Source organism: Schistocerca cancellata, chromosome 1, assembly GCF_023864275.1.
Source record: "Schistocerca cancellata isolate TAMUIC-IGC-003103 chromosome 1, iqSchCanc2.1, whole genome shotgun sequence".
Taxonomy (NCBI): domain Eukaryota; kingdom Metazoa; phylum Arthropoda; class Insecta; order Orthoptera; family Acrididae; genus Schistocerca; species Schistocerca cancellata.
The window spans coordinates 751,034,976-751,059,281 of record NC_064626.1 but is presented as its reverse complement, the minus strand read 5'-3'; the positions used below and the strand labels follow the sequence as shown (position 1 = coordinate 751,059,281).

The 24,306-nt window shown below is 41.2% G+C and overlaps 1 protein-coding gene across 3 annotated transcripts in view; it reads right to left on the bottom strand.

Annotated features, from left to right (window-relative positions):
* Positions 1–24,306, bottom strand: part of LOC126186005 (serine/threonine-protein kinase Warts-like) — a 209,146-nt gene that overhangs the window by 29,073 nt on the left and 155,767 nt on the right. The window lies entirely within an intron of this gene.

The following is a 24,306-nucleotide window of genomic DNA, read 5'->3' as shown; positions in this document are numbered from 1 at the left end:
CGAATTGCGGCCCCACTGTCGAATAGCATAGCTTGTAGAAACCCTTTTATGGCTCAAATCTGATCTAGCACATTTGTTGCAGCTTTTATTGTGTTGGACACCATGCTTACTACAAATGGTTATTTAGAGTAACTGTTCACAACTATTAGCCACATAGAGTTCAAAAAAGGGTTCAGAAACTCCAAATGAACAGGATCCCAATGTTGATAGGATGGGACAAGCAGCGAAAGATTGGGAGTCATGCTGCCTGATGTCAAGCACAAGGTAAACAGCCATGCACCATGGTTTCCACTCCCCTATTTAAGCCTGGTCAGTATATGTGTTGTCTTCCTAGGACTTTTATCCCTGATATTCCCCAGTGCCCATGAAGAAGTGGTTGTAAAATCTGTGGCTGCAGGGCAGCTAGAATGATGGATGACTATGTATCTACATAAGCATCTTTTAGGAGAGCATTGTTGATGACTGACCGACAGTGGTAGATGGGGGATCAGATATGGGCTTCTTAATTTTTGTTCTCTGAAATGTATGTGGTCCACCCATGGAGGACATAGAGCATGTAAGTTGTAATATCAGGTTGCAGTGAGTGTCGGCAGTAATTAGTGCAGCCATTGTAGAAAATCCTTCCAAGGTCTATCTCCTTTTTGCGTCTATGTGGAAACACAAAATTTCCCTCTTGTCCAAGGCAAGGTCTCATGGGAAGGAAAGATAGAAAGTCCACACTTGCATATTGTACCATTGGCTTATACTCAATTGCATAAATGTAAGAGCTCAGAAAAAGGGTCCAGCATTGGAGACATTATGCTGTATATTCTGGAAGGCTGTAGCATGGTCCAAATGGTACTATCAGCAGTTTGTAGTCTATGATTAAAGTAAAGTTAGTAACGAGTAGCTAAACATGGAAGTTTCATATGTGAGCCACTTCTGGGAAGAACCCAAAACAACAGTTCACCTTTCTCAAAAGAGCTTGCAGCTTTTATAAGTTTTATATGATGGAGTAGATAGTCAATAGCTCTTGCCTAGCAATCAGTGTGCTTGATCCCTTCATTGTTTAGCCAAGTGCCCAAGGTACTCCATTTGCTCCTCCAAACTTGGATTTCTCTAAGTGGCACTGCATCACATCATGTAGTAAATAACGTGTAAAGGTTTTGCAGGAATTCCCAATGTATAGCACCCACAACAATTAAGTTGTCTAGATAGTTAGGTGGAAGAGGATATGGGTATGGGTATGGGTATGGTTATGGTTAACTGTTCCAGGTATCACTGGAAGGTTGCAGGAGTAGAAGAGATCCCAAAAGGCACGCATCTGTATCTGTACAATCATAAGGAAACTTCGATAACTACGTTTTGCAACTTCTCATACAGTGATATTTGCAAATATGCATTGACAATGTCGATTTTAGAAAAATATTCTCCTACAAAATTTTTGTGAGGAGATCCTCTGGAAGTGGTATAGGGTAGGTTGCTACTTGTGCCTGACCATTGATTGTTGATTTAAAATTGCCACACTGCCAGAGGGAGCCACTGGGTTTCTTGACTACTACCTGGCACATGGTCAAGGTGCTTGTGGAATCGATCAAGTTCTTCCCTAAGGACTCTGGAATTGGGCACCATGTCTCGTCACAAGGAGGTATGAATCTGGAAATCTGTGGTGCATAACAGGACAGGTTCGAATACAGGTCACTGATGAAGAATCCAAACAAGAAGGCATCCAGACTGAAAACATTTCTGGTTGAGTGACTATTGACAATAAGCAGCGTTGTCAGCCATGTGATCTTGCAGGATGTGGCAATTGTGAATTAACCCTGAAGGGAACTGAACCATCACCTTATGCTTACCAGTGTATGGGAGGTTAGAGCTAATGTTAGAGAAACTAGATGAGTAGAGGTTTATTAAAGAAACTGTAGTTCCTGTGTCCATCTGCAAACAGTCATCTTTGTTCACAATTTTGAGGTTTATAAATAGCTTATTGGCAAAAGGACTGCCTGGGGGACTATTGCCTGAAGTTAAAGCACTATCTCTTGTGCATGTTGTGAACTAGATGTGATTGTCCAAGCAGTTTATGGCAGACTGTCGAGAGATGCTCATCCATAGTGGGTGCAGTGCGCCCAGCATTCTGTACACTGCACACGCAGGTGCTGTGAAGCAGAGGAGGAGGAGGAGGAGATTAGTGTTTAACGTCCCGTCGACAACGAGGTCATTAGAGACGGAGCGCAAGCTCGGGTGAGGGAAGGATGGGGAAGGAAATCGGCCGTGCCCTTTCAAAGGAACCATCCCGGCATTTGCCTGAAGCGATTTAGGGAAATCACGGAAAACCTAAATCAGGATGGCCGGAGACGGGATTGAACCGTCGTCCTCCCGAATGCGAGTCCAGTGTGCTAACCACTGCGCCACCTCGCTCGGTGCTGTGAAGCAGTCTGGGTGTGGCAAAAGTCCTCACTGCACATGCTGACATGGTATGACTGGCTGTTCAGAGACCATCGATACATCTTATATTGCATATAGCCGCTGATTTGAAAGTGGTTGGATGTAGTATCCGTTCACTGATAATGCTCTTATTTATATTAAAGATAAACATTATTTTCATGCTTTTTCTTACATGTCGATAAATCCAAGGTAATGTCGGTATTTAATTTTTTATCAAGAAGGCAAACAGCAGACACTGAATGATCTCAGAGACATGCCAAAATTTAACAAGAATGATGCTCATGAAACTCAACAGACTAAATCATTCCAATCCGATATTGCACAAGCTTCTGAATAATAAAAAGGAGTACAAGACTCCTGAGATGAATTTTTTGTGTCTGCCATGCAGCTGAATCCGCAGAATACACAATTACCAAAGGTGGACTTTGCAGTTCATCACAAGTTTGTTTAATGCGCACAAAAATATCATAGAAATGAGTACACAATTAATTCCAGTGGCAGTTACTAAACATGTTAAGTTACGAGCATAATGAAAACTTCATTTCAATAGTGCATATTTCATGACGACTCAAAATCCATGTTACTTCCTTGCATATGAGAGAAATTCCCTTCTATCAAGGTGTACTGATGGTTGTTTTTCCCCAGCACCATGTGCAGGTGAAATTGGAAGTGGCAGAATAATATTGACCAAAGCTGTGTTTCCGGGGATGCATCCCATTTAACTTTTTTGGAAAAAGATGAAACTATACTATATTTATATCAAAAGGCAGAAAAATCACACATGCTGCAGCATGTTTACACTGTGCAGGTGCTATGGATAGTAAACAGGGGAATATTGATAACAGGGCATAAAGTCTTTGTGAATTTCATTACATGTGCTCAGTTGGAAAGTAACTAAGCCTCACATACAGGCACACGAACAATATATGCAGTGTCAGCATTTGACAGAGAATGTGTACTTAGGCTCAAAGAAGCTGGTTAGAGTAATATCGAAATGCTCAAAATTTAAATAGGAGCTACGTAATAGTCTTATGTGGTCAGATTTTAAATACATTTTGAGAATGCATTGCTTTCATTGTTATGCAGTGATGTGATATTGCTTGTTCAGTTCTGTATTCAATGTTGAAAGAGATTAAGGCAAAGTGTGGAATTCTAATAGAGTTTTGGACACAAAATGAATAGTACGATTATGCAGTATTTCTCATCCCTAATAAATAAATAAAATGAATTTGTTGAGACTGATGATGAAAAATGGCAGGTGTGACAAAAGTAAGGAAAAAGAGTTGAAATGAAACTGTGTGTGCTGGAAATAAGCCACTCACATGTGGGCCTACTTCTATAAATAATGTCAACTGTATGGTATATTTTCTTACAGTAATAATTTGTAAACATCCGAGTTGGCACACTCAGAGTACCACTTTTTTTCCATCACTGATACTAACAAATTATGTAGCCTTCACCATACACACCATTTGGTTGACTAACTGGTACAAATACAGATTTAGAGCAGTAACATTTTCCTGTAATTGAAATACAACAGGGCATTCCCAAGGACAAGCAAGTTTCCACAGTGTACAAAACTGACACACCCAACATGAAATATTTCCTGAAAGGGGAAAAAGCAATGAAAGAAAGCAGTTGTATGTAGTGTGATCATGAGGAACAGAAAAAATGTAATGTGTTAGAAACTACATGAAAGAAAGTCACAATAAACAAGTGAATTCATATACAGAAAACAATAATATTCAGCCTTATTCATCTTATATTTTTCTTAATGTATATTACTCAGTTACTCTTGGCATCTACATACAGGTGACCATTGCATTCATTAGCAACATAGCCCTAATTAATATATGCACACAACCTCCTGCACAGCGACCCATGGTAATGCCCAATGTATGCACATTTTCAGATATAGTGTGTAACAGTGTCGCACCAAGATTCAAGTACCATCAACCATGTCTTAATCTTGTTTCTTGTACAGCCAGTGTACAACTGTCAATTACATTGTCAGTATAAGACATGACATTATCATTGTAACATACACTACCACTCATTAATTTCAGTACACCCAATAAATGACATCTAGCTCTCTGTAGATAAGGTGTAATACCATGGATACAGTTCAGGAAGCAAAGGAATAGTACAACAGTCATACACATCATGATTTTTGTTTGTGGTCATCGAGATACAATAGTATCCAACAAACAATGTTGTGCACATAAATGTTATGTACCTTTCTGATATGTTTGTTTACCTATTTGCCGACAGACACCACATTTGGTGCACCTGTGTTGTTCCCTGTAGTGATGTGATGTACGCAGCAAACAGCAAGCATTTTGCGATACGTAACATGTGGTCCCTGCATGTCAGTTCTTTCGTGACATTGAAGTGTGCACATCGCTAGTATCGCTCCACGAATGAAGATGTCCACAGAAAAATGTGCTGCAATTGTAGTTTATAACAGGTTTATCTATTCACCAAATTGTGAAACAGTGTAGTGTGTCTATAGGGGGAGTGCAATACGCCCTTCACCGCCACAAGACAACAGGTAGCAATAAAAATGTACCACAACCAGGATGACTCCGTAGAACAATTTAACTTTTGAGTGTGCATAACAAATTAAAACTATGTGTCAGACTGGAGATGAACACAAATATCTGCCTTCAGTAAACAGGCATAACCAATGAACAATCTGAGCACATTTCCTAAACCAGGGAGGGGGGATGGGGGGGATGGACAGAATGGTAGGAGGAGGGGGAGAGTGGATGATGGTAAATTTTTATCTGCTCAGTAATTGAAATACAACAGGCCATTCCGAAGAATAAACATTAAATTTTTCCCATTTGCTCTGATATTAATCAAATCGCACATACTGCTCAGCTTCCACAGTGCACAAAACTGACACACACAACATGAAATACTTCCTGAAAGGGGAAAAACAATGAAAGAAACCAGCAGTACGTGCTGTGATTATGCTGTATCTGAAAGGAGTACTATTTTCAATGGTGTTATGTCATAGTAACTTGTACCCCTTACCACCTTGATCTTTCGGAAAAGAGCACAGCTTCAATATTAGCGAACCCAATCTCCTGTGTCATGTCTGCAATTTCTCTCATTTCATCAGTGATCACGTCACCTTCTAGCATTGGCACAGCACCAGGGCACACTGAGTGATGTAAGTCCACAAATCTCTAATAACACTAATTGCCATCTTTATACTGAACTGTCACTTGAAAATCTTAATAGTAAGTTCCAATAATAGAGAAGGAAAGATGCTACTCACCATATAGCAGATACGCTGAGTCGCGATAGGAACAATAAAAAGATTCACACAATTATAGCTTTCGGCCATTAAGGCCTTTGTCAACAACAGTCACACACACACACACACACACACACACACACACACACAAATGCAACTTGCACACATGCCTGCAGTCTCAGGCAACTGAAACCACACTATAATTGTGTGAATCTTTTTGTTGTTCCTATCGCCAGCACCTCCGCTATATGGTGAGTAGCACCTTTCCTTCTCTAATATTGTTACATTCCATCATGGATTTTGCATTGTTTAATAGTAAGTTTGTCATTCGAATCACTTTCTTCTCTGATGTTGGAAAAAATTTTATGCATGTAGTATGTCTTGAATGTAGAAATAACTGCGTGGTCCATGGGTTGCTGGAAAGATGTAGTGTTCAGCAGCAGAAATGGAACTTCAGTGTTTTAATTTGAATTCAAAAAGGAAAGTGGGTAGTTGGGAACATTATGAAAGAAGAAAAGAATTTTGAAAGGGATCTTTTTCTTTTTCACAGTATGCCTACAATTCTCTATTTAGTTCATTAACAAATTGGCACTGATAATAACAGAAATCATTCAACATTTTTTATTCCATCTCCAACAAATTGCCAGTCTTCTCCTGTCACAACCCCTTAGTGCCCTAGAATCTTGAGAATATAAAATCACGTGGGGTTTCACTTTGCAATCCACTACAATGTTTTCACTGAAAAGAAGGGTGCATCAGTCCTTGGCATCTTTAAATCCCAGAACTGTTTTTCTTTCTTTCTCCCCCCCCCCCCTTACACACACACACACACACACACACACACACACACACACACACACACACACACAGAAATCAACATGCATGTAGGCATTTGTTTCAAAAATATGTCCGTTTCATCAAGGTTGAAAACATGCTTCAAAGTATAGTCTTTTTCTGTCACAATTTCTTTAAACATCTTTTTAAATTTCTTAGCTCCAATTATCTGGCACAGCTGCCTCTCCTGTCATTTTAATGTTGTGAAGACCAAAATTAAGCTTGAAGTGATCAAACCAACCCGAGCTGGTCAAGAAAGGTGTTGGATCGACTTCTGGTTTCATTAAATCTGCATACAAGATCTTGGGTTTAGCTCCAGAGAGAAGCACATGCTGTGTTAGTTGTGGCCTTCAATCCAATGGCTTAGCATTTTTCCCATTCTTTCCAAGAGATTTGGTCACTCTAGTCACACTTAAGATAGTTGAAGATTGAGAAGTTTTTCAAACTGATTTCACATGTCAAAAATAATTTTCACAGTGGAGTCACCATGCATCAAAGCGTGCTGAATGTCTAGCAATCCAAATCTTCTAACTTTGTTTCTACTGAATACTAACTCCGTACATGATTCTTTCTCTCAACAGGTACATTTTCTTTCCTTTTACCCAACATTTTAAATACAGGCTCTGTCAAGCGGCAGCTTCACAGCTCGGATGACCTAAACCGATGATTCACATCTTGACAAACACGACAGAAGATGCATGTTGAAATGCACTGAACCATTACTGCTTCAGCGTACTGTTAACAAATAGCAGCAGTGGACTTAAACCCAAAATTGTGTATAGGCGAACATACAGATAATGAATCTGGGTATAACAGGGTCTACCTGTATATGGCACATGACTAATTCTGTGAGGAGGACGTTAGATAGGCTTGTGTCTTGTACTTTCGATTTTCAAATGTAAAAATGTTGTTGGCAATATGGAAAATACCAGTAGATCATGTTGTGGTAACTCGGCTCGGTAAAAAGGAACTAATGAGGAAGATAATGGTGCCACTCAACAAGATAAAAGGAAAGTCGAGCGAAATTTGTGGATGAAATTAAATAAAAATTTACGGAGAACAGAAGATGCACATAAGGAAATGCAAAACACAACTATTCTTCTTCGAGAATGTTCAATACCAATAGAGCCACAGGAGAAAGCAATTTCAGGCACACACTTCTTAACTGAGTTACCTGGTTCTGACCTTAGCGTGTCAAGCAAAACCACAGTCTCACATAACAAAATTAGTAGCATCTGCACAGATGATGGTAGTATTCAACTGGATGCCAACATTCCCCTTAGGGTTGCAGATGTACTGTCAATAGATAAATAACATATTTTTAAGGTGAAGGTTCTAGAAGAACATTCAAAGATTATTTTGCAGAGAAGCAAAAGTTGGCTGTTACAAAACAAAAACATGATCTAGAAGAAAAACATCAGTTTGTTAGATCGTGAGAAAAGCCTTGAAGAAATGTTGTCCTTGAAACGAGGAAAAGAAAACTTGTCATATGCACAGTTGGGGACAATGTTCCTACCAAAATACTGGTCTAAAAGCACAAACAATGAGCGTTTAAATCCTATTTGTAACTGTCTATGCAACCAGATATATGACGAAACATACTCCAAATTTTGATAAAGGAATTAGGGAGAAATCATTATCTGGAAGTACCATAGGAAAAAATCACGTTATACACTAGGTGACGCAATGCCTACTGTGCAAAGTTCATAATCATGTGACTGACATGAACTGAAACTGTAGAGCAGCCATGACAACTATTTTTACAAAATGAACTTTCTACAAACTGAAAGACAATAGGAACAACGAGAATCAAGAGAAAACACTGCTGGAGGAAGCGAAAGAAGGCAAGATTACCTCAACAAAAATATGCAAGGTAATCACTCACCTAATTTCAGACAGAGATACAGAAGGAGGAGTGACATAAGAGTGAGCAGCCAAGGTCAACAGCATGCGCGCAGACCTGCGCACAACAGAATGGGTAGAACAGAATGGGTGCACCCCTTCTGAACACTTATGAAACCGTAAATATTATATAATGGAAAAGGAGGCATAAGATGATGGAGAGGAGGTCAACGATGATGCAACTGAACATGATGCAGGCCAGCAAAAAGGCTGAGTGGTACTCACAAAAAGACAGAACTGTCAAATGTTCATGAACAGTGATTTGTGTAGCGTATCATACTGTCTGTGTTAGTATACTGTATGTGTAGTGTTGCAACACTTATAATTGCAAGGACTGAGAATGTGAGAACATTATGTGCTGTGCATGTTTAGACTATTGGGCATATAGATGCTGAGTCACACTAGTTTTTACAGGTCCACTGCTGAAGCAGGTCACAGAGCAGAAGGTCTTGTGCTGCAGTCCAGCATCATGTCCTGTCTCATTTGCAGATGAAGAAAGCCAAAGAAGTGAGGTGTGTTCATGTACAAGGAGCTGTACGCTAGCTCTGTTTACTTTAAAATTTCTTCCGAGCATCTGGGAGATCACCAATATTGTCTAAGGAGCTAGCTGCTAACATCATCTGCTGCTGGGCCATGTAAATCAACCATACTGATGTGTAAATGTGCATGCTAATCAAGGCGTTCCCAACAGAAGAACACAACAAAATCAGCTGCTATACCCATCTGTCACAGAGTGTGCAAGTTGTTTAAAGTGTTGTGTGACAAAGTAAAACTGTCAATAACATATATTTTTCTTTTAGCAGACTGACCACAATTTGTATTACTTGCATCTTTTAAATGTTTTCCAACTATAAACATCACGGCTGATTTTGTAATGACACTGTCCCTTTTCGCACAGCTTGTACCCATAACATCTGTATGTTTATAAGACTATGCCCTTACAGTAGTAAAATAATATCTTACTTATAGAAAAAGTTAATGATCAGGATGACTAGCGTGGGAAAGAGATTAAACTGGAGTATCTCAAGTAACTTTTGACACTATTTTCAAGGATACTACCAGAGTACATCCGTATAGCAAATTTTGATATTTTTATTGCTGTTTAGATATACGACCAAATTAATTTCCACATATATTGTACGTCTACTTACCACATACATAGACAAACTGTAAACAAACTGCAATTTTCATTGTAGGGATGAGAGAATGTGAAGCGTGTCTGATATTTTTACTGTGTTACAGTATGATGACTCAGGAGGATGAAGTCATTGCTGACTGTTCATTAGTATGTGGTTTATTTGTTTCTCTGTAGATCTTGTTGTTGGGTCAAAATTTTCATGGGCTTGACAAGTTTCTTTTTGGGCTTTCAAGCAACCCTTCTTATCCCCACCCACTCCCCCTCCCCCCCACCTCCCCAATTTCAAAACTCCTACTGGGGGGCACTTAAGAAGTACACCACCATCATTGGAGTTCTGACATAGTAAATCATACACCTCACACATTGCTGGTTTCTGGAGCTTTCAAAGCTGAGCATGGTGTTTTTCTTCTCCCCCCCCCCCCCCCCCCCCCACCCTGCCGGGGCATAGACATCTTATTAATGTCAAGGAAGCACAAGCACTACTGCACACAAGCATGCATACATACAAATTGTCTAAAGAATGTGCTAAAGTGCTGATATGAGTGTGAAAGTATTACATCAGTCCATACGGTAAAAGCAATTTTTGATTCAGTTTATTCGTGGAAAGGTGCAAGGAATTATTTTTTAAATTGGAGGATGGTACTGCATCGTGGTCGTTGATCAATAACTTCCATTTGTGGAACATATTTCTATCTGAACATAACTGAAAAGGCTTCCATGGATTGTGATAATCTGACAAATTAATGAGGAAATGCATCATTGCAATGGCTACTTCAGCATGATAGTGGAATAAATTCAATTGTTAATACACATTTGGATGAATGGAGACATTGTTAGGGAGTGACATAGCGTGCTTAAAGAACAATAAAACCAAGTAATATGTTCTGTATTATTACTATTTCAAAGTGACATTTTTCCATTTTTAATTGAGAAATTTTGATATTTGTGAAGAAAAGAAGATGTGTTTGTGTTAGGTACTATGGCCAATTTCATATAGTAACAAAGCATGTTTTCTCTGTAAAGATTCCATACTCAAAGTCTGGTAGTGGTAAAAACTAATATAAAAGACCATAAGGGAGCTTTACAGCCTGTCAATAATGTTTCATTCACTGACTCTCAGCATAGTTATTTCGCAATATTGTCGCAGAAGAAGCTGGGTAGCACAGTCACTACAGTGTAGTGGTCATGATTTTAGACTGTTGCATGGAGGGTTATGGGTTGAAAACTCACCTGAGCTGTAAAATTTTAATTTCTATATTTGGTTCGAGTACATTCTAGAAGTATTCACAAATGTCAATAATCATCATCAAATGTCACATTATCGATGACACAGTGCTCCCATCAGACCACGAAAGAGCTGCCGTTTACGTGACGAGAAACCCGAGTTCGAGCCATACTCAACAGATCGCAATCTATCGGAGACAGAAGAAGAAGAGGATGTTACGATGACAGCAACTGTGTGCCACGACATGAGACAGCCTCCAGGTCCTCTGGTGATGATGGCCAAGATCAAAACATGTGGCTGTAGGTATATGAATGTATAGCCAAATTTAAAAGTGGGATGACACCGTGTGTTTGGCCAACATAATTTTCTACTTGGAGGGCACTGCCAAGCAATGGCATGAGAACAACAAAGAGAAGTTCACAAGCTGTGATGTATTCCAGGCAGCACTGTGCAAGTATTTCGGCGACACACAGTAACAGAAGTGCAAGGCTGAAGATAAATTAAAGTGCAGGGCACAGCATCCAGGAGAAACTACGGCATCCTACATTCAAGACATCTTGGAGCTGTAAAATAGTGGATCCTAGAATGAAGGAGGAAGATAAGGTTTCATATCTCATGAAGGGTGTTGCTGAGGACATATATCAAGCCCTACTCCTGAAGGATGTTTCTACAGCAGACGACTTCATAAAATGGCGGCAGTATATCAAGAAAATGCATCAAAAAAGAATTATCCACAAGAAGTTTGAATGGCTTCCAAACGTCATATCGATGTCTGTGATGGAGGACGCAACTGATTTCACAAGTGTTCTTCGTCAGATAGTGAGACAGGAAGTTCAGAAGGCACTTGGATTGTACAGCGGGCAAAAAACTGAGACGCTTCGAAAGGTCATAAGGGAGGACGTGGAACAGACATTGAACCCAATCTCTCATCCTTCATTTCCCTTTAAAACGGTGAAAAGGTCAAGACCCAGGTGAAGTTACATTCCTACAATGTCGCATGAGGAACCTGTTTGGGCACCAAGGAAGACTGACGTCTGGAGGACCCAGGGTAACCAACCAGTATGTTTCCACTACGGACGACCGGGACGTGCGGTGCACTATAGTCGAAAAAGGCTGCGGATATTTGATGACGCCCGTGCCAGAAGACAGCAGACCGATCTTAGCCGACACCAATTCCGGGACGACGAAGATGAACAAGACAATATGGGTGCATGATGACGTAGGTCACCATTGCCGCAAGCTTGCCCCTGGAGAGGATGCTCCCCAACATGCCGATCAAGGTCTCCATCGCTATTTAGAAGCTCGTGCTGGCCACCTTGCTGCCGAAACCTGGAAAACTAAAGGGTGCAACCTTCCTTGGAGGTGACGTCCCCAAAGATAAAAATCCTCCATCGTTGATCACTACAAAAATGATAGAAAACTACGTCGATTTCCTCATGGATGGCCGACCAGCACAAGCTCTTGTGGACTCAGGAGCATCATATTCAGTCATTTCCATGAAGCACCATCGTCAGTTGCAGAAAACCGGATTCGTCGACAACAAAACATCTCTGCTGAAGGTGGCTAACTGAAAATATCTAAAACCAACAGGAAGATGTGTCATTCGTGTGGGTATAAGTGGCCAACAATGCCCTTAGAATTCATCATCTTACAAGAGTATAGTCATGATGTCATACTAAGATGAGACATTCTGAAAGCTTCTCAGGAAATTATAGATTGTGTTCGCTCGAAGATTATACTAGATGAGATGAGATACTGTGGACAGGAACATGCACATCCGAATGTGTGGAGACTGTTTGCTGGATGAATTGATCATTCCTGCAGTCAGTGCTAGAAAGGTAGCTGTCATGTGTCATGCCATGCATCAACCCATTGATCTTGTAGTGGAATGTAAGAGAAGAATACCACTGAAGAATAACTTCGTCATCCCAGCCTCTGTCATCTTGTTTAAGAACGGATTTGGTGAATTGTGGATAGTTAACTGCAGATCCTTCCAACTTGCATGTGCGTAGTAAACACTGAGCCGATAATTGCTGAACAGCTGAGCGTCATATAAACCTACCGTGCCAAGTCTGTGGGCGAAATTGGCGCTACCATTACGAGACAAGATCTTCCATCTCAATTATCACCAGATCTCACTAAGGAATAACAGAAGAAGCTACTTGCCATTCTCAAAGAGTTCTCTGAATGCTTCAATTCACAGGTGAAGAGCAAATTAGACAAATCGACGGTGAAGCACCGAATTTGCACTGAAGACCATCAACCAATAAGCCAGAGAGCATACCGTGTGTCAGCAATGGAGCGTTGAATAATTCGCGACGAGGTAGAAAAAAATGATGAAGAATGACCAGTGGTACTCATCAGGAACAAGCATGGCAGCTGGCGCTTTTGTGTTGATTGCAGGAAGCTTAATATGATAACTAAGAAGGATGTTTACCCCCTTCCATGAACTGACGATATACTAGATCGTCTGAACTGGGCTAAGTTTTTCTCAACCATGGATATGTACTCGGGATACTGGTAAATCGAAGTAAATGAGGCTGATCATGAGAAAACTGCATTCATCACCCTGACGGCCTGTAGAGTCTAAGGTAATGCCGTTTGGTTTGTGTCATGCACCAGCAACTTTTAAACGGATGATGGATAATCTTCTAAGGCACCTGAAGTGGACGATGTGTCTTTGTTATTTAGATGACATTATAGTGTTCTCAGAGACATTTGATGAAAACGTAAAAAGACTGAGGGCCGTTCTTAAGCGTCTCCAACAAGGCACACTGAAACTTAATCCAAAAAAGTGTATCTTTGGAGCAAAAGAAGTCAAAATACTTGGACACCTTGTGTCAAATGAAGGTGTGCAGCCAGACCCAGAAAAGGTGAGATCTATAGTGGAATTTCCTATTCCTAAAAGTATTAGAAGTATTAGAGATGTGAAAAGCTTCCTCAGATTATATTCTAATTACTATCATTTTATCAAAGACTTTTGTATCAAAGCCAAGCTTGAAGAGTTGTTAAAAGCCAATGCTAAATTTATCTGAGGTGGTGCTCAACAAGATTCTTTCGATGTGCTGCGAAAAGCTCCGACGACTGACCCTGTACTTGGTCTGTATGATGAGAGAGCACCTACAGAACTACAAGCAGATGCCAGTGGGTATGGGATTGGTGCTCTTCTGGTGCAAATTTTGGATGGAAATGCTTCTAGGACACTTACAAAAGCCAAGAGAAACTCCTAAACTACAGAAAGAGAATGTCTTGCTGTGATCTGAGCCATGTACAAATTTCTACTGTATCTCTATGGAAGGCCATTCACAGTTGTTACAGACCATCATTCACTTTGTTGGTTGACAGGTCTTAAGGATCCAACAGGACGACTCGTCAGGTGGGCACTACGTCTTAAAGAGTATGACATTACCATAGTGTACAAAAGTGGAAGAAAACACCAAGATGCCGACTGTCTCTCAAGAAACCCTGTGCAAGACCATCAAGACTTTGATGAAGATAGTGACTGCCTTGCTGAACTCCAGGATCGCTCTGCTGAGCAGAAGAAGGGCACCACCATACCTGAAATTATGCTTGCCTTAAATCGGTCGGAAGTGAAAAGACGATTTAAGGTAGTTAATGGGTTACTTTGCAAGAAAAACTTTGATCCATTAGGAAATATGTGGCTACCAGTGATTCCTAAAAACACGCGCTTAGATGTTCTACAGAAATTCCATGACACACCTGAGGCCAGACATTTTGGATTTATTAAGACATACGATAGGATCCGCATGAGATTTTTCTGGCCAGGTTTATTTAGGAGTGTCCATCACTATGTGTCGCACTGTTGAGAGTGCCAGATGAGAAAAGTTCCTCAGAAATCACCTGGCCGACTGATATCAATTCCACCAGCCGAAACGCCTTTCAAGTGTGTTGAGATTGACCTCCTCAGACGATTTCAAACGTCTGCTAGTGGCAATAGATGGATTATTGTTTGCACTGATTATCTGACACACTACACCATTACAAAAGCCGTGAAAACAGCCGAAACATTCAAGGTAGCCAAATTCATCGTGGAAGACATTGTATTAAAACACAGTGCCCCAAGGTCGTTAATTACGGACTGAGGGAAAGTTTTTCAATCATATCTTGTGACAGAGATAAACCGTCTGTGCAACATTACTCATCACCCGATGAACCCGATGACAGCCTACCATTCACAAACTAATGGACTTACTGAACACCTTAATAAGACCTTGGGCGACATGCTATCAATGTTCGTCAATGTTGAGCAGAGCAACTGGGATGAGGTGCTATTTTTTTTGGTGTTTGCCTACAACACTGCCAAACAAAACACCACAGGATTTACACCATTTTTCCTGGTACATGGGCGTGAGGCGACTACAACGATGGACACTATGTTTCCGTTACATCCTGATGACATGGACGAAAACTACATCGGCCAGGTGTTAACCAGAGTTGAGGAAGCTCGGCAGTTAGCTTGACTCCGCATGCTGCAGGCTCAAGAAAACGATCTACGAAGGTATGAAGCGAGCCACTGACCTGTTGTCTACCAGCCTGGTGACCTCGTCTGGATCTTCACTCCCCTTCGAAAGGCTGGTCTCTCTGAGAAGCTCCTCAGGTGCTATTTTGGATCTTATAAGGTTGTAAAACAGTTGGCTGATGTTACTTATGAAGTTGAAGATTTCGACCCCGACACAAGACGATGAAAGATCAGAGATACAGCCCATGTCCTTCGACTGAAGCCCTATAAGGATCCTGCAAACCCAGGGTAAATTCAAAGCTCCAGTGTCAGGCAACAAGCGGAGAGGTGATGAAGAGTGTAGCGGCAAAGGAAGTTTTAAGAAGATCACTACCAGGGCGAACATCAGTCATCGTGAGTCGGAGTATGCAGGACCGATGACTCGTTCCCGGACTGGGAGGACATAACACCGAGACGCTGTTCTCTTAAAGGCGAAACTGAGTAGCACAGTCACCGTAGTGTAGGGGTTATGATTCTAGACTGTTGCATCGAGGGCCATGAGTTCAAAACTAACCTGAACTGTAAAATTTTAATTCCCATATTCGGTTCAAGTACATTGTAGAAGTATCCACAAACGTCAAGAATCATTGTACTGAAATGTTCTGTAACTCTATATACCGTATGTGTTCTGGCCGGAGGCAGTTCGCTCCGCACTCTTGTATGTGCAAGTGCTGAATAAACCTTCATTAAGTGAAGTTAGTGTTCATCATTCATCTAATTACACCTTCTTCTATGTGACAGTATACCATTTCCTGATAACCTGATGTCACTTATGCACAGAAGCTACTTATGGATCCTTTTTGTGTAACTTTTCCGCACAGTTGACTAAAGAAACTGAGAAAGTTGTGTACAGTACAAATTTGGACTTCATTAATTTGAAATTTGTGATAGTTCAGACTGATGTTTTATTGCAAAGTGAAATACTGCTTTACTTGCCTCGCTCATTTATTGTAAATGTTAAAAGTGTCCCTGCCCTTCCTATCACTTTATTTGTGGCCAATAACAATTAGCTTATGTATCATGGCTGGTCACAAGCACACAAAAAAGTCAAAGCCTGCTCAGTTTTGTTGCTGAAGTCCACATGCCAAGTCATATTAAATTCCATCCCCATGATCACTCAAATGTACAGTACAATGCAGTACACTTAATAAAGTTATTAGTAAATAGAGATTGTTACGTTTAGGAGATGACAGTGCTTATTAAAATCCAAGCCCATGTTTCTGTCCAGACAGCTATGCTGCAATTTGCTATTGCTAGGTCAACTATTTATGTCATTTTGAAAAATCGCACTGAAACTACTGACTCTGTTCTAAAACAAGATGAACCAGACAGTAAATACACTCCTGGAAATTGAAATAAGAACACCGTGAATTCATTGTCCCAGGAAGTGGAAACTTTATTGACACATTCCTGGGGTCAGATACATCACATGATTACACTGACAGAACCACAGGCACATACACACAGGCAACAGAGCATGCACAATATCGGCACTAGTACAGTGTATATCCACCTTTCGCAGCAATGCAGGCTGCTATTCTCCCATGGAGACGATCGTAGAGATGCTGGATGTAGTCCTGTGGAACGGCTTGCCATGCCATTTCCACCTGGCGCCTCAGTTGGACCAGCGTTCGTGCTGGACGTGCAGACCGCGTGAGACGACGCTTCATCCAGTCCCAAACATGCTCAATGGGGGACAGATCCGGAGATCTTGCTGGCCAGGGTAGTTGACTTACACCTTCTAGAGCACATTGGGTGGCACGGGATACATGCGGACGTGCATTGTCCTGTTGGAACAGCAAGTTCCCTTGCCGGTCTAGGAATGGTAGAACGATGGATTCGATGATGGTTTGGATGTACCGTGCACTATTCAGTGTCCCCTCGACGATCACCAGTGGTGTACGGCCAGTGTAGGAGATCGCTCCCCACACCATGATGCCGGGTGTTGGCCCTGTGTGCCTCGGTCGTATGCAGTCCTGATTGTGGCGCTCACCTGCACGGCGCCAAACACGCATACGACCATCATTGGCACCAAGGCAGAAGCGACTCTCATCGCTGAAGACGACACGTCTCCATTCGTCCCTCCATTCACGCCTGTCGCGACACCACTGGAGGCGGGCTGCACGATGTTGGGGCGTGAGCGGAAGACGGCCTAACGGTGTGCGGGACCGTAGCCCAGCTTCATGGAGACGGTTGCGAATGGTCCTCGCCGATACCCCAGGAGCAACAGTGTCCCTAATTTGCTGGGAAGTGGCAGTGCGGTCCCCTACGGCACTGCGTAGGATCCTACGGTCTTGGCATGCATCCGTGCGTCGCTGCGGTCCGGTCCCAGGTCGACGGGCACGTGCACCTTCCGCCGACCACTGGCGACAACATCGATGTACTGTGGAGACCTCACGCCCCACGTGTTGAGCAATTCGGCGGTACGTCCACCCGGCCTCCCGCATGCCCACTATACGCCCTCACTCAAAGTCCGTCAACTGCACATACGGTTCACGTCCACGCTGTCGCGGCATGCTACCAGTGTTAAAGACTGCGATGGAGCTCCGTATGCCACGGCAAACTGGCTGACACTGACGGCGGCGGTGCACAAACGCTGCGCAGCTAGCGCCATTCGACGGCTAACACCGCGGTTCCTGGTGTGTCCGCTGTGCCGTGCGTGTGATCATTGCTTGTACAGCCCTCTCGCAGTGTCCGGAGCAAGTATGGTGGGTCTGACACACCGGTGTCAATGTGTTCTTTTTTCCATTTCCAGGAGTGTAAAAACTCACATCTGGACTGAAACTGATCACCACTGATGATGGTGTGCACACTTAGTACAAACAATAACAGTCTGTCAAGAGTTCCACTAAAAGGAGTTGAACAGCAGGTTGCGACGGAAAGATTTACTGATAAATTCGGACAAATATGTCTCAAGGCTAGTACTGGATAAGTAATAGCCACAATATCTCTAATAGTCAGGTGTACGAGGAAAGTTTAAATACAGATATTACAACCACTAAATGATTCTGTGAAGGATTAAAAATTGTTTTAAAAGAGGAACATATGTTTTTGTCAAAGATCTGCAACACACATTAATTATGGGAGTCCATCCATGCCTGGCAATATATGGGCCAGCAAAAAAGACAAAGTAGTTCACCAGACAGACATAAAGCAAGTAAGGGATTAATCACTGGTCTTTCATATGCAAATGCTGATCATTCACACCATTTAAAACCAGCCATAATCAGGAGATCTGTAAAACCTAGCACAATCAAAACTGTTACACAGCATCTCCTCGTCATCTCTAAAGCTAACAAAAAGGCTAGGGTTACCACACAGTTATTTTCTCACTGATTCAAGAACCACTTCATCGCTGAAGCCTGAAAATTCCAATTTAAAAAGTTAAAATTTCAACTGGTTGAGTGATTTTTTTCTCCGTCCATACACTATATCACTGGTCTAGCCCGTAGATCAAGGAATGATCCGTATTTGTAAGTGCCTTTATAGACACAAGAAACTTGACAAATGCATTGTGCTCTTCAATGCTGAAGATAATGGTGAAGGCAATATAAAGTAATAGAGTCTAATGAAACTGAAAGTTTATAATGCCAAGAGTGCCACTATCAGCAGTTGGAGAGAAGTCAAAACCACGACCCTTCAAAATGATTAAACAGTTTACAACAATGGGGGATGTTTGGAACTCCCTGCATAAAGGCGAACAAATCCTCACTGAAGACTGAATAATAGACCAGGCCCAAGGAGTATCCAGTGAAAAAGAGTAAGTAAATGATGTCAGTGAATGAACAGGTAACAGACCAATGCTTAAACTGTCACATCCAGGGGAAACTTTAGACACGCTTATCAACTTTACTGACTTTAATCCAGATTAAACAGACCAATGCTTAAACTGTCACATCCAGGGGAAAATTTAGACACGCTTATCAACTTTACTGACTTTAATCCAGATTACCTGAAGTATTACCTTACACTAAAAGAGATGCAACAGTAAGTGATAACAGAACAGTGCACAAAAGAGTCTCAACCAAAAATACATTCATTCTTCATGCCATATCAATGTACATTTTGGATGAAAATATTGCCATGGTATCAACGTAAGGTAGTAGCTTCTCTTTTGGTAGCTGTGGACCTATCATTGTAGATCCAGATGTCAGCAGCACATAACTGACCAAGTACGTATAGTAAATGTAGCACATAAATTTCCAGTCTAGAGCAGACTTTCACTTTGGAATACATACAGTAGTGACATGTGCAGTAGGCTACACATTGAGAAAGCTTAATGCAACCTTTGAGTATGTATGGTGTTTCATTCTTGTGGTATCATTACATTAGCTTCACTGTCTGCCCCGGTAGCTGAGTGGTCAGCATGACAGACTGTCAATCCTAAGGGCCCGGGTTCGATTCCCGGCTGGGTCGGACATTTTCTCCGCTCAGGGACTGGGTGTTGTGGTGTCCTAATCATCATCATTTCATCCCCATCGACGCGCAGGTCGCCGAAGTGGCGTCAAATCGCAAGACCTGCACCAGGCGAACGGTCTACCCGACGGGAGGCCCTAGCCACACGACATTTCCATTAGTTTCACTTAAATATAGTGAGCAGTATTTCACATACTATTACAGTTAATCTAGTTTTTATTTAATCACAACATAAATTGTGTGTTATATTCCTAATTATAGCTTCAGATAGCTACTTTAGAAAACGTTTCTCCAAGTCGGACGGTTGATAATTCAAACTGGTATTAACCCCAATTAGTCCTAAGTAGTGAGGTTTCACAACATTAATATCCATTTCAAGATGTCATATGCAATATATTTTAAGACAGTAACTTCCATTAGACATAGCATGCTGCATTTTATCAAAGTTTCTCAAGGTAGTCATGATAAAACGCGTGGTTTCTAGTGGTCTGAAAACAAATACCACTCTCTTTATTTTTCCACAAGACAAATAAAATTGTTGAGGCTTTCACGCCACTTCTTGTGATGTTGCCTGCTGATGAACATCTATGTATTTTTGGGTGACACTTAGGGGTTTTCCTGATGGTTTGCTAGCAGGAGTAGCAGGTGCTGCCAACTCAGTAAAGAGGAGAGGGGGAGAGTGGATGTGAATCTTTGATACCAAGATGAGTGCAAACCTGACATGTCACACCAAATATACATTGGAAATAACTCATCATCATAATCTAAAGTGCACCTCTAGATCTGTTTATAATAAATGTGATTACACATAAGATCACAGCAAATATGCCATAGAAAATTTTAAATTACTTCATTTAAGTAAACACTGGGGTCCATGTGCATACAGTTTCAGTGTTTTCCAGATACTCTGTGTGCCAGCTTGTGTAAATGGTGTCTACACTCAAAACAAGAATTACAGTTTGAGGGCTCATTTTTATTTTTATTCGGATGCATGCAAGTCAGTTACATTTTTGTCTTTTGTACTTTCTGTAATTATAGAAGTGAAGTGAAACAGTTTTAGTCATCATATAATCAGTGTACTGGAAACCTAAGTGTTTTCAGTAAGCTCCCTAGTTCCAAATCAGTGGAAGTCAGAACACTGGGGCCACTAGAATTTTGTCGCTAACTATTACCAACCTTGTCAAAAAAACAATAGAGTTTGCAGTAGCACTACAAAAGCTGTAACTGAATTATGAGGTTTTTTGTGCTCTGTCTATCAGTGGTGATTCCTAAAACTCCTTTCTGGAAAAAGAAACAGGAAATCACACGTGCAGATGTGGGAAGGATGGGGAAGGAAATCCGTTGTGCCCTTCTGACACCATCCCAGAATGCCTTAAGAAGTTTTGGGAAATCAAGGAAAACCTAAATTAGGATGACTGTACAAGGATTTGAACCATCATCCTCCCAAGTGCTATTCCAGTGTGCTAACCGCTGCACATCCTCACATGGCTGAAAATAAAGTTCATCACTCGCATTGAGAGCAGGTCGTAAGAACGAAGTGCAAGGCATAGTTATAGTGGTTGCAGTGTGTGTGTGTGTGTGTGTGTGTGTGTGTGTGTGTGTGTGTGTGTGTGTGTGTGTGATGGGGGGGGAGGGGGGGGGGGCAGACTTCGCTCTGCATAGCTCTCCCCCTAACAATCTGTGTACTGGACAGAGTTTGCTTCTTCTGAGCCCTGCACCTCTATCGATTATTGCTGAAGAACTTTTGTAAAGACTGCATGCCTGTTAAATAAAATGCCTGCTTACTAAGCTGTGTGCAAATGGGTGTGAAACTTGTGTATAATATGAAAAATCTAATCTGATGTCGTGTTCAGCAGCACACATGCTGCCAATAAAAGACAACATGAAAAGCTCAGCAGTTTCTAAAAAAAAGTCCTTAATTAGACACACCAATAATCCACTTCTTCAGTTTCTTCAACAAATTTCTTATCCGTAGCAGAGGGCTGGGAAGTGAGTGGCAGGCAGGAAGGGGGGAGTCTGTAAACCACATTTGTAACAAAACTGATTCAGAAAAAATGTTTAAAGACGACACGCTCCACTCAGAAAGCATATTAATACACAAAATGACTGCAGAAGAGGTTAACATATGAGATGTACTGCAATAGCCAAATGTCTAAACCTTTAAAACAAGATCTAACCATACTCTATGCTTCACATTGCTCAGGAATTACAAAATGCTAATTTCATGAGGTGAATAAGTTTTGTCAAATTTGAAGGTGTGCATTTTCAACAATGTATGAGGACAAATATGCTTACTCTGTAACAAGATATTCAAGAATTTAGCTGTGCTTGACATAAGAATTTGTAGCCTGCAAGAGCATCTCATTCAACAAACCAGGACCAATAGATACACTATGTGTAGGGACACTCAACAAAGAGACAGCCGCTTCGAATCTTGATTGTGGAAGAAACGTTCCCCATCGTTATTTGCCAACAATGAAAGGACAGGTGTTGGTGTGAAGACTCTGCTTCTTAGAATTTGTGCCAAGTTCCTGGGCAAAATTTCAAACTTTTTTGCAGTGGCATATAAAGACAGGGCATGTAAGTGCTGATGGTGATCTGTCCAAGTTTGACACCACCTTCGGTATATGCCGGCATTGTGTTCTACAAGGTCCCTTCTATCATCATCATAATCACTATCATAATCATCATCATCATCATCATCATCATCATCATCATTATCACCACCACCACCACCATCACCATCATCGAACAAAAACATCATCACCACAACATGAAACAATTAAGACACGAAACACACACACACACACACACACACACATTTTCTGAAGAGAGGTGTCAACCCACATAACAAAAGGAAACCTTCACAGTTAGGTGGTTGAATCTACCCCTCAACATCATCTAGTCAACACTGTCACATGACTTTAACCACAGCTATGACAACAAGGCCACCAATAAAACTACACTCATTGGGCACTAAGCTGCTATGCCCTTTGGGTGAGCTTGCATTGGATTTCTATTCTTTGCATTATTAAAAATGTACTTTCATCTGGCACATGCATCTGATGTGTGTACTTGCTTGCTTTCAATGAAACAACATCCTAATACATACATGTTGAAAAGATGTGACCACAACAATTTTATGAATGCTGCAGCCTACCATGGAACATTTGTCTGCCTTATTGGTCAGTTCCATTTATTTATCACAAAATGAATCTAAACTGTACTTTTGCTTCAAGTGAACAGTGGAGCACTTTTATTGGTCTTCACAGAAACCACAACAGAGGTTAATCTAGAGTAGGAGTTATGTATTAACCAACAGCAATAGTGACAATGCTGTTACAGGCAACTGGTAATATAAATAAGAGTAATGCAACTGAAACCATGAATTCATAGGAGCTTCTCTGATCTTTAGGTCAGGAAATGACTACTGAAATTACAACTAATATTTCAAAAACCAAACATGTGCAATTTTCAGTAATGTTCCACATAACATAGAGTGAAGACTGGAGTTACATATAGCTTCAATTAGAGGCTGCAAATGTGCAAGCAGAGTGCTGATAAGTCCCTCGCTTTTCCTACTTAACGAAGGACAGGTTCTGACATTCTGGCGTTAAACGTTGTTCTTTACATTATGTATGATAATAATTGTGTAGTAGTAACATAGGTTTCTATTTTTCTATGCAGTTTTGAAGAGAGCATGGTGCAACACAATGGAGAATTCATAGTGAAAGAAAATCACATTGTGATTACGCATCCTTTTTAAAAAAAGGAAACGAAGCCAAACAAATTCATTGCGAAATGTCTGTCACACTGGGTGGTAACTGCCCTTCCTACTCTGCTATCAACTACTGTGTTGCTGCATTTGAAACAGGGCATTTCAGCACTGAAGATGAAGAGCATCCTGGAAGGCAAAACCATGGACACTGTTCATTTTATGATCCTGGATGATCGGAGGATAGCTGCTAAAAAGATAGCAGAGACACTGGGCATATACCGAGGATGTGTGGGTCGTGTTATTCATGAGATTTCGGACATGAGAAAGCTCTCAGCAGGAGTGGTTCCCAAATGTCCCAACGCAAACCAAAAGAATGAACGCATGGTTGCTTCGCAGTCTATTTTGGTCCAGTTTCACTAGGATCCTGTAGGATTTTTGGACTGTCTTATCACCATGGATGAGACATAGATATACATTATGACCAAAAAACAGTCCAAAGAATAGACACACAGTGGTTCTCAATGTCCAAATAAGTTCAAAATATAAAGGTCGGCAAACAAGTTGCTCAGATTCATTTTCTGGAATACAGATAGCACCCTACTTGTAGACTACTTACAACACGGTAAAACCATCATGGCAAAGTAATATGTTGAACTTTTTGACAAACTGATGCAACAATTCATCTTCAAATTTTGGAAAAAACAGAGAAAATGATTCTTGTTTCTGCAAGACAATGCTCCTCACCACAAGGCAGCCATCACACAGCAAAAATTGGCAGGCCTTCACTTTGCAATCCTCAAACACCCACCCTATTAATGTGACTTGGCCTCCTCATGCCAATATCTGTTCCCAAACTTCAAGAAAC